This window comes from Muscardinus avellanarius, assembly GCF_963383645.1.
Source record: "Muscardinus avellanarius genome assembly, chromosome: 4".
Lineage (NCBI taxonomy): Eukaryota > Metazoa > Chordata > Mammalia > Rodentia > Gliridae > Muscardinus > Muscardinus avellanarius.
Window position 1 is genome coordinate 116,229,724 of NC_137789.1, and position 16,930 is coordinate 116,246,653.

The window sequence follows — 16,930 nt, forward strand, 5'->3', positions numbered from 1 at the left end:
GAATTCCCTAATGTACATGGTGTCCATTAACAAGCATGCTGAAGTTAACACTAAGTCAAACATGGGAAGCGTGGCGGAGGGAGGGATTTGGGTGTGATTTGGGTAATCCTACATGAGTGATGTGTGCATGTATGCCTCTACCATTTTGTACTGCATTAAGATGTAGGGCTGGGGTATAGCCTAGAGGTAGAATGTCCCTGGTTTCCATCCCCAGTACCATAAAAATAAATAAATAAATAAATAAATAAATAAATAAATAAATAAATAAATAAAATAGGACTGGTGGTATAGCTCAGAGGTAGAATGTCCCTGGGTTTAATCCCCAGCACCACACACACACACACACACACACACACACACACACACACAAAACAAAACCCCACAACAACAATTTAGGGGAGAGGATTAACAGGTCTGTGGTCATAGGAGATTTTGGTGGTACTGGAAGTGGAACCCAGAGGCTTTCTACCTCCGGGCTATACTCCCAGACCTTTTTTATATTTTATTTGGAAACAGGGTCTCACTAAGTTGCTGAGAGCCTCACTAAGTAGCTGAGTCTGGCTTTGAACATGTGTGATCCTCCTGTCTCAGCCTCCCAAACACAGGGATTGCAAGCGTGTGCCACCAAGCCTGGCACTGTTAGCTTTTTAAATTGAGCAGTTCAGCCGGGTGTGGTGGTGCAGGCTTGTAACCCCAGCCTCAGTTACTTAGTGAGGTCCTCCACAACTTAGTGAGACCCTGTTTCAAAATAAAGAATAAAAAAGTGGGGCAGGGGATGTAGCTTGGAGGTCAAATGTCCCTGGGTTCCATTCCCAGACCCGCAAAAATAAACAAATAAATGAATAAATAAATAAATTGAGCTATTCATTGAATAAGAATAACATTTATAAAGATGAAGGCGGCTATTGAGGGCAGTGGCCAGAAGACAGTTCTTGACTAGGAAATGTCAAATTTTCTGCTTTGACCTTAAGTTTGAAAAATTAAAAATGTGTTTCTGTCTTAGTTTTTCTATAGCTGCCATGGCAAAACACCACAGACTGGGTGGCTTAAATAACAGAAACTCGTTTTCTCACAGTTCTGGAGGCTACAAGTCGAAGCAGGTTGGTTTGTCTGTGTTTTCCTAAGGCCTCCTCTATGAGTGTAGACACCTCCCCCACTGCACAGTCACGTGGTCTTCCTTTGATCTGTGTGCTCTCTGGTCCTAGTCCTGTCTTAGTTCCTGTAAAAATATTATTCATATTAGATTAAAGCCTAGACTTATGACCTCATTTTGCTTTTATTACCTCTTTTAAGGAGCTATTGATCCAGGCGTGACGGCACTGCTTGTAATCCCGTATTTGGGAAGCTGAGACAGGAAGATCACGGTTCACTGACAGTCTCAGCTACTTAGTGAGGCCCTCCACAACTTAATGAGACCCTGTTTCTAAATAATAATAGACCTGGGGGTGTAGCTTGGAAGTAGAATGCCCCTGGGTTTCATCTCCAGCACTGAAAAAAAAAGGACCTATCATCAAATATAGACACTTTCTAAAGTACTGAGAGAGAGAACTTGAGCATACTTTTCTTTCTTTTTTTTTTTTTTTTTTTTGTGTGTGTGTGTGGTACTGGAGGTTGATGGCAGGAGCATTCTACCCTCAAGCTACACACACACACACACACACACACACACACAATTTTATTTTTTATTTGAAAAGTTTCACTCTGAGGCCTTCCTAAATTGCTAAGGGCTTTTCTAAATTGCTGAGGCTGGCCTCAAACCTGTGATCCTCCTGTTTCAGCCTCTCAAGTACTGGAATTACAGCATATAAATTCTTTGGGAGACATAATTTGGCCCATAGCCCTGAGGAGGTAGAAAAGAAGTAGGCAGGTAGGGAAGAGGCCTCACTCGGTAGAAAAACTTAATTTCCTGAGGGGCAAGGAATACTAATTAACTTCTAAGGCTCCTAAAATGAGACCAGCCTTTCCAAGGTTCAGAGATAAGAATGACCAAAGCTTCACAAAACCATCTGTTTACTAATCAACAAACCCAGGAGACAAGTCTGATACCTCTAATGGAAGGAGACACCTCAAGGACATGCAAATACCCTATGCAAATTTTAAGAATTGCCTCCCAGACTCCAAGTAACAGAGGACTTACTGAGATATATAAACCCCTAGACCAGTCACTAGGACGGTTACCCACTCTGGGAACCCCTCCCTGTTGGGAAGCTTTTCTCTTTCTCTCTCTCTCTCTCTCTCTCTCTCTCTCTCTCTCTCTCTCTCTCGCAGGTCTCCTTGGCTTTGAGAGAAGGTGGAGTGCAACTGAAGGCACGTGGCCTGGGCTCCACTCAGGTAGTGACCTGAAGGCCTCCACTGAACATCAAGGACGACCAGGGCCCCTAGGGGTGACCTGCACTTCTTTTCTGGCAGATTGCATGGACTTTGGGAGAAAGCAGCTTGCAACTGAAGGCATTTGGCTTGGGCTACCCTCAAGTATTGTCCTGAAGGCAGCTGCTGGGCACCAGAGTCCCGACAGCCCTTAGGGGTGTTCTGCCACTTTCCCTATTCTTTTCTGGCAGATCGTGGACTTTGGGAGAAAACAGCTTGCAACTGAAGGCATTTGGCTTGGGCTACCCTCAAGTATTGTCCTGAAGGCAGCTGCTGGGCACCAGATTCCCAACAGTCCTTAGGGGTATTCTGCCACTTTTCCTTATTCCATGCTGTTTCCAATAAATTTCTTGCTCCCCTTCCTGCTGTCTGCAGGTGTCATTCTTCGCTCGCAGCAGACAAGAATCTGGTAAGGAAACGCGGTGTTTCTTAAGAAACCCCGTCTCCGCAGTTTCTTTCTTCTGAATTGTATAAGAAGAAATCTTTTTGCTGACATCCAAGATAGGTATGACCCTGTCCAAAAAATGAGTGAGAAGAGATAAATAACTCTACTGCCTCACAGATGAGAAAGCAGAGTGGTAAATATAACCCTTGTTTTTAATATATGAAAGCAAAGCCATTTTATTGATAATATATGGTCTGGAACCTGTCTCTGTGGCTCTCCAGGTAATAGGAAGTCTCAGGCAGGCTGGATCTGACCTAAATGAATGTGGGGGTCTTGTAAATCTCTGCCAGGTTCTTCACGTTTTACACTGCCCAGGCTGGATTATCTAGAAATCTATGCCTCTTTCGGGTGATTTTCAAATCTTGTCTTCCTACCTGGGATCTAAAGGTTCTTGAGTGGGAAGCATGGCTTTTTTTTTTTTTTAAGTGATGCTCTAAAGCCAGGCGTGGTGGTGCACGCTTATAATCCCAGCATTCCAAAGGCTGAGACCAGAGTACAGTTCCCAGACAGCCTCAGCTACTTAGTGAGGCCCTCTGCAACCCAGTGAGACCCTGTTTCAAAATAAAGAATAAAAAATAGGACTGGGGATGTAACTTGGAGGTAGAATTCCCCTGGGTTCCATCCCCCAACCCGCAAAAAAAAAAAAAAAAAAAAAAGATCTGAAAACACATTTGTTATTGTTTGTTTGATGTTGTGTTGGGTATACTTTTGACCTATACCCCAGCCCTATTTTTATTTTTGAAACAGTGTCTAGCTAAGCTAATGAGAGTCTCACTACTTGCTGAGGCTGTTCTCAAACCTGTAATCATCCTGTCTCAGTTTTCCAAGTACTGGGATTATAGGTGTGTGCCTCCATGTTCAGCTTAAAATGCTTTTTTTTTTCTGGTGGTACTTCTACCTCCGGGCTACACTCCCAGAACTATTTTTTTTTTAAATTTGGAAAGAGGGTCTCTTAAGCCAGCGAGGCTGGCTCTGAACCAGCGCGATCCTCCTGTCTCCGCCTCCCAAGTGCAGGGATTAGAAGCCTGCGCCACCACGCCCAGCTGAAAATGAATTTTTAAAAATAAGCAAAATCAGCTGGGTGTGGTGGCACATGCTTGTAATCCCAGCACTTGGGAGGCTGAGGCAGGAGGATTGCACAGGTTCGAAGCCAGCCTCAGCTACTTAGTGAGGCTCTCAGCAACTTAGTGAGACCCTGTTTCCAAATAAAATATAAAATGGGTCTGGGAGTATAGCCCGGAGGTAGAAAGCCTCTGGGTTCCACCTCCAGTACCACCCAAAAAAATAAAATAAAATAATAAAATAAAATAAAAAAGTAAACTAGGAAGTGGGTATGGTGGCACACACTTGTGATTCCAGCATCTGGGAGGTTGAGACAGGAGAATCACTGTCTGTGGCCAGCCTCAGCTACTTAGTGAGGCCCTTTGCAACTCAGTGGGACCATTTCAAAAATAAAGAATAAAAAATAGAGCTGGGGTATAGCTCAGAGGTAGAATATTCTTGGGTTCCATCCCCAGTACTGCAAATAATAATAATAATATGCCAGGCGTGGTGGCGCACACTTGTAATCCCAGCATTCAGGAGGCTGGTGAGGCCCTTCGCAACTTATAGAGACCCCAGTGAGACCCTGTTTCTAATAAAATATAAAAATAGATCTGGGAGTGTAGCCCAGAGGTATAAAGCCCTTGGATTCCATCCCCAGACCCACAAAATAAATAAATAAATAAATAAATAGCCAAGCATGGTGGGGCATGCTTGTAGTCCCTGTGCTTGGGAGGCGGAGACAGGAGGATCACAAAGGTTCGAAGCCAGCCTCTCTGGCTTAAAAGACACTGTTTCCAAATTTAAAAAAAAAAAAAAATATATATATATATATATATATATATATATATATATATATATATAGTTCTGGGAATGTAGCCCAGAGGTAGAAGGGCTTCCAGAAACCCCAGTACCACCAATAAATAATAAAGAATAAAGCCGGGTGTGGTGGCCCACACTTGTAATCCCAGCATTTGGGAGGCTGAGACTGGAAGATCACAGTTCACAGACAGCCTCAGCTACTCAGTGAGGCCCCGCAACTTAGTGAGACCCTATTATTTCAAAATAAAGAATAAAAATAGGGCAGGAGGTGTAGCTCAGAAATAGAATGCCCATGAGTTCCATCCCCAGACCCACCCACCCCCCCACACACACACACAAAATTGGGCTAGGGGTATAGCTTGGAGGTAGCATGCCTCTGGGTTTAATCCTCAGTACTGCAAAAAGAAAAAAAAAGAAAAAAAATACACACACACACACACACACACACACACACACATATATATATGGTCTGAAATATGCCACTTAATCTATAAATAAAGAATAATAATTCTGGGTATTTATTATAGTAATCTTTCTCAAACTTCACCCTCACATCATCCCAACCTCCTCCGCCCCTTCAAATTTACATTCTGGTTTCATTTTCCTTCGCAGTATTTTAGTGTAAAACAATAGTAATCTATATGTTATGAATACTAGAAATACTTTAAGTGATTTTTTTTTTTCTTTTTGATACTGAGGATTGAACCCAAGGCATTTTACCTCTGAGTTACACCCCCAGACCTTTTTAAAAATTTTTTTTAATTTTAAAATTTCTTTTAAAGCTTAAAAAAATTTTTTTAAGTTTCGAAACAGAGTCTTGCTAGGTTGCTGAGAGTCTCACTAAATTGCTGAGATTGGTCTTAAACCTACAATCCTCTTGTCTCAGCCTCCCAACTACTAGATTACAGATGCAAGGCACTGCACTCTGCTTGAGAGCTCTCTTTTATAACTTTGTGATTCTTTGTATTTGTTTTTCCATCCTCTCATTACAGGAATTTAAAAGACATTGTCCAGGCATAAACTTGAGAAATGACATGTAATGTGGCCCTTGACCAGTATGTGGGGATGTGTTCATACGTTTTGAAATTATGGCTATTACTCCAGTTATTACTCTCTCTTATCAGAGAAACTTCTCAAACTGTACTGTTTTTTTGCAGCAGTAAAAATAAAACTTGTGTTTAAAAATACTTAATCGCATAATAAACTATGTTTTAAACTTAACTTTAAGCCAGGCATGGTGACCCATGCTTATAATCCTGAGACTGGATGGTCCCGGTTTGAGAACAGCCTCAGCTACTACTGAGGCCCTTTGCAACTCAGTCAGACCCTGTTTCAAAGCCTCTGGGTTTCATCCTGAGTAACACAAATAAATAAATAAATAAATAAATAAATAAATAAATAAATAAATAAATAAATAAATAAATAAATAGGGCTGGGAGTGTAGCTTACAGGTAGAATGCCCCTGGATTCCATCCCCAGTACCGCAAAAATAGCCGGGCGTGGTGGCGCATGCTTGTAATCCCTGTGCTTGGGTGTCGGAGACAGGAGAATCATGCAGATTCAAAGCCAGCCTTGCTGGTTTAAGAGACCCTGTTTCCAAATAAAAAGTATATTTAAAAAATAGGTCTAGGAGTGTAGCCCAGAGGTAGAAGGGCTCCATCCCCAGTACCACAAAAAATTAACTAAAAATAAATTTAAGCCGGGTGTGGTGGCGCACGCTTGTAATCCCCACGCTTGGGAGGCTGAGACAGGAGGATCGCACAGGTTCGAAGATAGCCTCAGCTACTTAGTGAGGCTTTCAACAACTTAGTGAGACCCTGTTTCCAAATAAAACATAAAAAAGGTCTGGGAGTATAGCCCGGAGGTAGAAAGCCTCTGGGTTCCACCCCCAGTGCCACCAAAATAAAATAAAATAAAAATAAATAAATAAATTTTAAGCCGGGTGTGGTGGCGCACGCTTGTAATCCCAGCATTTGGGAGAATTGCGGTTCGCGGACAGCCTCAGCTACTTAGTGAGGCCCTCTGCAACTCAGTGAGACCCATTTTCAAAATAAAAAATAGGGCAGGAGGTGTAGCTCGGAGGTCGAATCCCCTTGGGTTCCACCCCCAGACCCGCAGAAAAAATAAAAAATAAAAAATAAATTTAAATTTATCCCACAGCAATTATAAGATGAAGATTCTGTGAGTTTTAATTAATAGTGCACCTCACCAAGATAATACAACATGAAGTGTGGGATCTATACTTATATGAATCTTTACATACAATGGCTTTCTTTCTTTCTTTCTTTTGTCATACTGTGACAGAACTCAGGGACATTCTACCTCCAAGCTACATCACCAGCCCCATTTTTATTCTTTATTTTTAAACAGAGTCTCATTGAGTTGCAAAGGACCTCACTAAGTAGCTGAAGCTGTCCATTGTAAAGTAAAATGCAGATCCATATGCAATGTAAAACACGAGAGAAGTCCAGTACACGTGGTATCAGGTATCAGCTTTAATGGGACATTTCTCCCTGGAATGGGGATGGGGATGGGGCTGGGCAGTTCCAGACCGCTGGCCCATCCCAGGCTAGAAGAGGAGGGCCCTTCTTTTAAGGTTTGCATCTCGGGGGTGGGGTTTACTCCTGGGAATACTATTGCGAGGCAGACTCTTTCTGCCTCCAGGGTCCGCCCCCTGCCCCCCCCCCAGAGGTCACATGGGTGAGGAGGTCACATGAGTGAGGGACCCTGATTTATCATCTGTGAATCATGATCCTCCTGTCTAAGCCTCCCAAATGCTGGAATTACAAATGTGCGCCACTATGCCCATCCTGGTTTTATTTTTTAAAACATCTAATATAAGCCAGGTGTGGTGGCGTATGCTTGTAATTCCAGCACTTGGGTGACTGAGACAGGAGAATTGCATAGGTTTGAAGCCAGCCTCAGCTACTGAGTGATGCTCTCAGCAACATAGTAAGACCCTGTTTCCAAATAAAGTATAAAATAGGTCTGAGAGTATAGCCCAGAGGTAGAAAAGCCCCTGGGTTCCACCACCAGAACCACAAAAAAATGAATAAATACAATAAAACAGCTAATATAGCCAGGCGTGGTGGCACACTCTTGTAATCCAACCATTCGGGAGGTTGAGACTGGAGGATCATGGCTTGAGGACAGTCTCAGCTACTTAGTGAGGCCCTTTGCAACTCAGTGAGACCCTACTTCAAAATAAAGAATTTAAAAAAAAAAAAAAAGGGCTGGGCATATACATCAGAATGTCCCTGGGTTCCATCCCCAGGACTGCAAAAAGAAAAAAAAAGAAAGAAAAACAGCTAATATAGCAATGACAATGAGGAATTTCAAATATTAAAGCTTACTGTCATAGCCAGGTGTGGTAGCACATGGTTGTAATCCCCACGCTTGGGAGGCTGAGACAGGAGGATCACACAGGTTCGAAGCCAGCCTCAGCTACTTAGTGAGTCTCTCAGCAACTTAGTGAGACCCTGTTTCCAAATAAAATATAAAAAATAGGTCTGGGAGTATAGCCCGGAGGTAGAAAGCCCCTGGGTTGCACCCCCAGTCCACCAAAATAAAATAGGACTTGGGGGTGTAGCTTAGAGATAGAATGCCCCTAGATTCAATCCCCTGTATCAAATAATAATAACAACAACGATGTATATTTGTAAGATGCATGCCTCATTTGCCATCAATTAAGATTAGGAAGAAAACTAATTGTAACTACAATTTTTTGTAAAATTAGCAATATTGTGTTTTGAATAGAAATGAACCAGAGCATGAATATCTTCATCTATTGAATCTTTTGTTAAACTCTCAGAGTAATAATATAAGGAAAACAGCTTTTTCTAACCATCTTCTTTAATAATGACTTAGGAGTACAACTGACACGTTCAAATTCTTAAGCACTAAAATTTGTTATGAAAGCAGCACAGAAGACCATAAAAATAGATAGAAAAGCTTTTCAACTCCTGCACACCATAATTCCTTATGTTTACTGTACATCCTGTGTGTATAGAAGCAACTGTTGGTTGCCTTTAGCAAACAGTTGGTTATGCACATTGAAAATTTTAAAAAAAGTCTACTGCTGCTTGGGCTTCTTTGGAAAAGTAAAAAAAATTGCCCTAATAGCTGGAATTCAGAAATAAATAAAACACTGACATTTTTATGGGCAGTTTTTATGAGAGTTTGAAAAATGTGTTCTTATAATCTTGATGTAAGATCTGATAGCCTGAAGGAACAGTTGAGCAGTAGTGACTAGAAGCACTGAGTGTTCCTAGAAGATAAATTATAGTTGCCACCTCCACATCACCTAAACACAGCTTAACTGTATTTAAATGACAGAAATATTTGCCCAAGAAAAAGACTATGCAGTCCAAGCTTCTTTTGTTAACCTACACATTTTTTAAATGCCAAACAAGAAAAATTATTCTTTATAAACATAGGATCTTAAGAAGTAAACTGAGGTGCTATACACTGTTTCCTTTCAAAAAGCAACATACACATCTGTCATCTGTCTCTCCTCTCTCTCTCTCTCTCTCTCTCTCTCTCTCTCTCTCTCTCTCTCTCTTCTCTCTCTTCTCTCTCCCCTCTCCCCTCTCCCCTCTCCCCTCTCCCCTCTCCCCTCTCCCCTCTCCCCTCTCCCCTCTCCCCTCTCCCCTCTCCCCTCTCCCCTCTCCCCTCTCCCCTCTCCCCTCTCCCCTCTTCTCTCTCTCTCTCTCTCTCTCTCTCTCTCTCTCTCTCTCTCTCTCTCTCTCTCTCGGGACCCAGGGTTAGTTATCCTACCTCTGAACTATACCCTCAGCCTGATTTTATTCTTTTTTATTTGAAACAGGGTCTCACTAGGTTGCTGAGGCTGGCACTGAACCTATGATCCTCCTGTCTCAGCCTCCCAAGTACTGGGATTACAAGCCTACACCACCACCCTGGGTTTTAATCTGTTCAATGTTTTTTTTTGGGGGGGGGGGGTCTGGGGATAGAACCCAGCGGCATTCAACCTCTAAGCTACACCCCCTGCCCTATTTTTTATTCTTTATGTTGAAACCAGGTCTCACTGAGTCACAGAGGACCTCACTAAGGAGCTGAGGCTGTCTGCAAACCGCAATCGGCAATCCTCTGGTCTCAGCCTCCCGAATGCTGGGATTACAAGCATTTGCCACCATGCCCGGCTTATCTGTTCAATCTTTAAAAGAAAGTATTACAGAACCCAGGTAAAGGCTACCAAATGCTGTGTGCATGTTTGTCACCATCACTGTGTAAGTTACATTATGATGGGAAATTATAATGTACTAATAAAAGTATAAACCCCTTTCCTTTTTTTTATTTTGTGGTATTGGGGTTCCTGGAAACCCTTCTCCGGGTTACACTCCAAGACCTATTTTACATTTTTATTTGGAAACAGGGTCTCTTAAGCCAGCAAGGCTGGCTTCGAACCAGCGTGATCCTCCTGTCTTCCCCTCCCAAGTGCAGGGATTACAAACCTGTGCCACCACGCCTGCCTTAAACCCCTTTCTAAAATGGAAGTATTAACCAGCAAGCTAAATCCCAAAAGGTAGCTTTCCAATTGCTCCATTCACAAGCTCTGATACTGTTGACAATTTTAAAAATCCTGTGGGAAAGTCGGACATGGTGGCGCATGCTTGTAATCCCAGCATTCAGGAGACTGAGACCTGGAGGATCACAGTTTGCGGACAGCCTCAGCTACTTAGTGAGGAGGCCCTCTGCAACTCAGTCAGACCCGGTTTCAAATTAAAGAAATAAAAAATAGGGCAGAGGGTATAGCTCGGAAGCCAAATGCCCCTGGGTCCCATCCCCAGACCCGCAAAAAAAAAAATCCTGTGGGATGTTGAATGTTAGAATTGTTCTTAATTTATTTTACTTTTTTGTGTGTGCAATACTGGGGATGGAACTCAGGGGCATTATACCTCTGAGCTACATCCCCAGCCCTATTTTTTATTCTTTATTTTGAAATAGGGTCTCACTGAGTTGCAACGGGCCTAAGTAGTAGCCAAGCCACTCAGGAACAGTGATCCTCCCATCTCAACCTCCTGAATGCTGAGATTACAAACATGTGTCACCACGCCCAGTTTTATATATATATATATATATATATATATATATATATATATATATTTTTTTTTTTTTTTTTTTTTTTTTTTTTTTTTGTGGTACTGGGCCTTCTACCTCCGGGCTACATTCCCAGACCTATTTTATATTTTTTATTTGGAAACTGTACCAGTATTGGGAAGAGGTGTCAAAACTGTTACAGATTGGAAGAATATGGTTGTGGGGAAACTGTTCCCAGGGACCCCTGTTAGGGTCCCAGACACAATTTCCCTCAAACCACAACAAAACCCAAAACAACCAAAAACAGAAAAAAAAAACCTGCAGGTTCTTGTCCTAAGCTAAGAATAAATATGTATAGCTTGGACAGTTGCTGAAGATTTAAAGAAGTTTATTAAAAAGAAATACAATAAATAGAAATACAGAAAATAGTTACAGCCCCATGCCAGAATGGCATGGGAGGAGGGTGGTCTGAGCCGATTCACCACCCCCAAGATACAGCACGTGGACCGGACTTTTTATACCCATGACCTCCATCTTGTTTGCGTGATTCTGATGTAGTGAACATCCCTGTAAGGTACCTCTCCCAGCAAGGTGTGGCAAGGTGTCTCCTTTCATGAAGGTCAACCCCTCCTACCATCTTAACTAGCTTATCTAATCATGTAGATCTGTCTTTAGATAGAGAAAGGCCTAATTCTCCTCTCCTATTGACTTGGTAATTACATGTAGCTAAGTCAATCTAAGTTTCAATAGCTGTTTGCTTCCTGACCAAAGCCAAGCCTTTCTCTCTCCAGGTCTGCCACCATTTTGACACAATTATTTTTTAAATATATTAATAATCAGAGCTTTCTCAAATCTTCCCAATACTGGTACAAAAATGTATTAATGTACCAGTATTGGGAAAGATTTCCAATTTTAAAAATATATCTTTGGGTCGGGCGTGGAGGTGCACGCTTATAATCCCCACGCTTGGGAGGCTGAGACAGGAGGATCAAGCAGGTTCGAAGCCAGCCACGCTGGCTTAAGAGACCCTGTTCCAAATAAAAAGTATTAAAAAGTATAAAATAGATCTGGGACTATAGCCTGGAGGTAGAAGGGCTTCCAGGAACCCCAGCACCACCAATATATATATATATATATATATATATATATATATATATATATATATATATTTATATCTTTGGTAGTGAAGAAAGCCTGGAGCTGTGGGGAGAGGGCCTGCAGATTTCTCAGTGGATAATTAGCAAAAGAATAGAAGAAGCCTAGGGTCTTTTTACATTTCTAAAGAAAGGCAGAGTTCCTCAAGGATGTGAGGAAATCCCAGATTCTGGAGAAGCAACTTAACACATTTTGGAGTGTAACCAAAGGTGTGGGGGTCTGTGCCAGAGACAGAGCTGCCCCTCCATGCCTGAGAGGAGGCGGATCTGGCTGGGATGGAGACAGAGCAGGATACCTGGGCTAGAGATAGGACAGCACATCTACATATCAAAGGACCTGCCCAGATCTGGTCAGGTGGCCTATAAGAAAGCTCCACATGTTGTATCTTTGGGGAATTAGCTCAAACCGTCACCCCCACCTCCACCCACCGCCCCCCTTGACATTTTTTTGTGGTACTGGAGATGGAACCCTTCTACCTCTGGCTACACTCCCAGACCAGACTTTTTTTTTTTTTTTTTTTTTTTTTTTTTGGTGGTACTGGGGTTCCTGGAAGCCCTTCTACTTCCGAGCTACACTCCCAGACCTATTTTATATTTTTATTTGGAAACAGGGTCTCCTAAGCCAGAGAGGCTGACTTAGAACCTGCATGATCCTCCTGTTTCTGCCTCCCAAGCGTGGGGATTACAAGCGTGCGCCACCACGCCCAGCCTGTCTTCTGTATTTCTATCTTTTTTATAAACTTCTTTAAATCTTCAAGCAAGAGTCCGGGCTAATGTGTATTTACCCTTAGCTCAGAACAAGAACCCACGGATTTTCTGTTTGGGTTTTTTTTTTGTGTGTGTGTGTGGTTTGAGGGAAATTGTGTCCGGAACCCTAACAGGTCCTCGGGGACAGTTTCCCCAAAATCATATCATCTCAAACCGTAACAGAAACAGGGTCTCTTAAGCCAGCTGAGGCTGGCTTCAAACCTATGAGATCCTCCTGCCCCAGCCTCCCAAGCATGGGAATTACAAGCGTGTGCCACCACACCCGGCTTTTTTTTTTTTTTTTTTTGGTGGTACTGGGGAGTGGAACCTAGAGGCTTTCTACTTCTGGGCTATATTCCCAGACCCATTTTATATTTTTATTTGGATACAGGGTCTCACTAAGTGGCTGAGAGCCTCACTAAGTAGCTGAGGCTGGCTTCAAACCTGCGCGATCCTCCTGTCTCAGCCTCCCAAGCGTGGGGATTACAAGCGTTTGCCACCACACCTGGCTTATTTTTTATTTATTTATTTATTTATTTTTGGTGGTACTAGGGGTGGAACCCAGAGGCTTTCTACCTCCGGGCTATACTCCCAGACCTTTTTTATATTTTATTTGGAAACAGGGTCTCACTAAGTTGCTGAGGGCCTCGCTAAGTAGCTGAGGCTGGCTTCGAACCCGTGCGATCCTCCTGTCTCAGCCCTTTAAGCATGGGGATTACAAGCGTGCGCCACCACGCCCGGCGGTATTTTTTTTTTTTTTTTTAAAGGCAGCATAAGCCAGCCGTGCGTGTGCTGCTTAGGAGACCCTGTTTCCAAATAAAAATGTCAAAATAGGTCTGGGAGTGTAGCCCGGAGGTAGAAGGGTTTCCAGGAACCCCAGTACCACCAAGAAAAAAGGCAGCATAAACCAAGTGCAAGGTACATGTCTGTAATTTTAGTATATGAGAGGCTGAGATAAGAGGATCACAGGTTTGAAGCCAACAATCCTGTTTCAAAATAGGAAACAAAAAAAGCTAGGAGTAAAAGCCAGGCGTGGTGGTGCACGCTTGTAATCCCAGCATTTGGGAGGCTGAGGCTAGTCATGGTTCACAGACAGCCTCAGCTACTTAGCCAGGCTCTTCACAATTCAGTGAGACCCTGTTTCACAAATAAAAAAGGACAGAAATTAGGGCTGGGGGTGTAGCTTGGAGATACAATGGCCCTGGGTTCCATCCCCAGTACCAAAAAAAAAAAAAAAAAAAAAAAATAGCCAGGCGTGGGGGCGCACACTTGTAATCCCCGCGCTTGGGAGGCTGAGACAGGAGGATCACACAGGTTCGAAGCCAGCCTCAGCTACTTAGTGAGGCTCTCAGCAACTTAGTGAGACCCTGTTTCCAAATAAAATATAAAAAAAAGAAGGTCTGGGAGTATATACCAGAGGTAGAAAGCCTCTGGGTTCCACTCCCAGTACCACCAGATAGGAAGAAATAAAGCTGTTTGCTTCCTGACTGAAACTGAAACCAAGTCTTTCTCTCCAGGTCTGCCATTTTGACACAATTATTTTTTAAATATATCTATTAATAATCAGAGCTTTCTCAAATCTTCCTAAGCCATTCACAATACTGGTACATTTTTTATTCTTTTATTTTGAAACTAGGTCTCACCGATGTGCCAGTATTGGGAATGACCTAGGAAGATTTGGGAAAGCTCTGATTATTAATATATTTCAAAAGAAAATAATTGGTATATTTCAAAATAGTTGTGTCAGAATGGCGGCAGAAATGGGTAAAGAAAGGACTTGGAAGCCAGGCGTGGTGGCGCACGCTTGTAATCCCAGCATTCGGGAGGCTGAGACCAGAGGATCGCGGTTCGGGGACAGCCTCAGCTACTTAGTGAGGCCCTCCACAACTCAGTGAGACCCGGTTTCAAAATAAAGAATAAAAAATAGGGCAGGGGGTGTAGCTCGGAGGTCAAATGCCCCTGGGTTCCACCCCCAGACCCACACACACACAAAAAAAAAAAAAAAAAAAAGAAAGGACTTGGTTTCTGCCTAAAACAGGCAGCTATTCCAATGTAAATCAACCTAGCTCAAAAAATTAACAAGTCAATAGAGGAGAGCTAGGGCTTCCTCTTTCTAAAGACTGGTCTACTAGATGAGCTAGGGAGAATGGGGCAGGGTTTGACCTTGCCCTTCATGAAAGGAGATACCTCACCACACCTTGCTAGGGGAGGTACCTTACAGGGATGTTCACTACGTCAGAGTCACGCAAACAAGATGGAGGTCATGGATATAAAAGGCTGAGTCCACGTGTAAGCCCTTTGGTGTACTCATTCGAGTCATCCCCTCATGCCATTTTGGCATGGGGCTATATTTCTACTTTCTGTATTTCTATCTTTCTAATAAACTCCTTTAACTCTTCAGCAACGGTCCAAGCGATGAATACTTATTCTTAGCTTATCCACGGTTTTTCTGTTTGTCTGTTTGTGTGGTGGTGGTGGGGGAATTACTTCTCCCCACAACATTTCACCCCCCAACAACCGAGTTGCAGAGGGCCTCACTAAGCAGCTGAGGCTGCCCGCGAACCGCAGTCCTCTGGTCTCAGCCTCCTGAATGCTGGGATTAAAAGTGTGCGCCACCATGCCCAGCTCTGCAGTACTTTCTTTATGAAGACTTGCACTATCTGTGTCAATCAGGAGACCCTCTTCTTTCTGGTGCCAACCTCTTCTATATAGCTTGACATATTATACCATTATCAGTTGTCTGTCTTTTTCCTCAGTAGACCACTACCTAGGTCAGAAACCTGAATCTTTTTATTCATATATCCCTAAGAATGAATGAATACAAATTGTTTCATGTTAATTAGAAACTAGTTGGCAAAAATTATATCTTTGATTAATAATATAGGAGAGATAAATTATTGTGAAATGTTTTTTAGTATATAAAAATCTTTCAAAACATTATTTTGTATGCAGAGTTTGCGAGAAATGAGAGACTCGAGAGCCCAAGGGAAATGTGCCAATTGAAGCCTTTATTAGCTGGCCAATGGCGGAGCCCTCAGTCAAAAATCAGACCAGAGGGGGTGTATTCATTCGAGTCACCCCTCCATGCCAGTCTGGTATGGAGCTGTACCTATCCTCTGTATTTCTATCTTTCTAATAAACTTCTTTAAATCTTCAAATAAAATCAGACCAGAGGGGAGCCCCAAGTGGCCAGGGTGGGGGGCTTATAAGGGGTAGGCAAGCAGGTTACAGAAGCGGAAAACTTGGAAGTTAGTGTGTCAGGTGCTGAGTCGGGCCCCACCCAAGGTCAGCGGGTGGAGGGAAGGGACACAGGAATTTCAGGTAGGAGATAAACCATTAACATAGGGCAGGGGAGTGGTCCTCCTGCAAAATACAAGGTTAAACTTTTAGATCAGCAGCTTACAACAGGAGGGGAGACAAAATGGAGTCAAGGGGGGAGGCAAAATGGAGTCTCCTCTGCTTCCACAATTATCTCCAGGATAGTTAAGAAGACCTTAGTGTGTGGTGGCACACGCCTGTAATCCCAGTACTTGGGAGGCTGAAACAGAAGAGCCGCAGGTTCTCAGCCAGCCTTAGCTTAGTGAGATCCTGATCCAAAATAAAAAAATAAAATAGGGCTGGGGATGTAACTCAGAGGTAGAAGGCCTCTGGGTTCAATGTCCATTAATACACACACACACACACACACACACACACACACACACACACACTGACTCAGAGCAAACTGTGAACATATAATAGCAAATATCCATTAAATACTTGTGAATTGAGCAATCATTCCTTATTTATATTGTGATCTTTCTAAGGGAGAGACCTATGGTATATGTATTTTCATATATTACCTCCAGTGGCAATCAGAATATTATATTCAAGGAATCACCTCAGATCCATTTTTGCTGATTAACTAGATGAGTGATTCCATTCATTAGCTGAAAGACAAATCTCAACAGGAATTTATAAGCCCTGTGTCTTTGAATCATTCTGTATATCGCAATGTCTGTGACCTCTCTGAGGAATTGGGCTTAGGACTTTTATATTTAAAGATTTTAACAGAGGACAAAGAACATAATGAGACTTGATTAGATCTGTTATCAAGATTTCTTCAAAGCCGGGCGTGGTGGCGCACGCTTGTAACCCCAGCATTCGGGAGGCTGGGTTCGCGGCCAGCCTCAGCTACTTAGTGAGGCCCTCTGCAACTTAGACTCTGTTTCAAAATAAAGAATACAAAATAGGGTACGGGGTGTAGCTCGGAGATCGAATGCCTCTGGGTTCCAGCCCCAGACCCACACACACACAA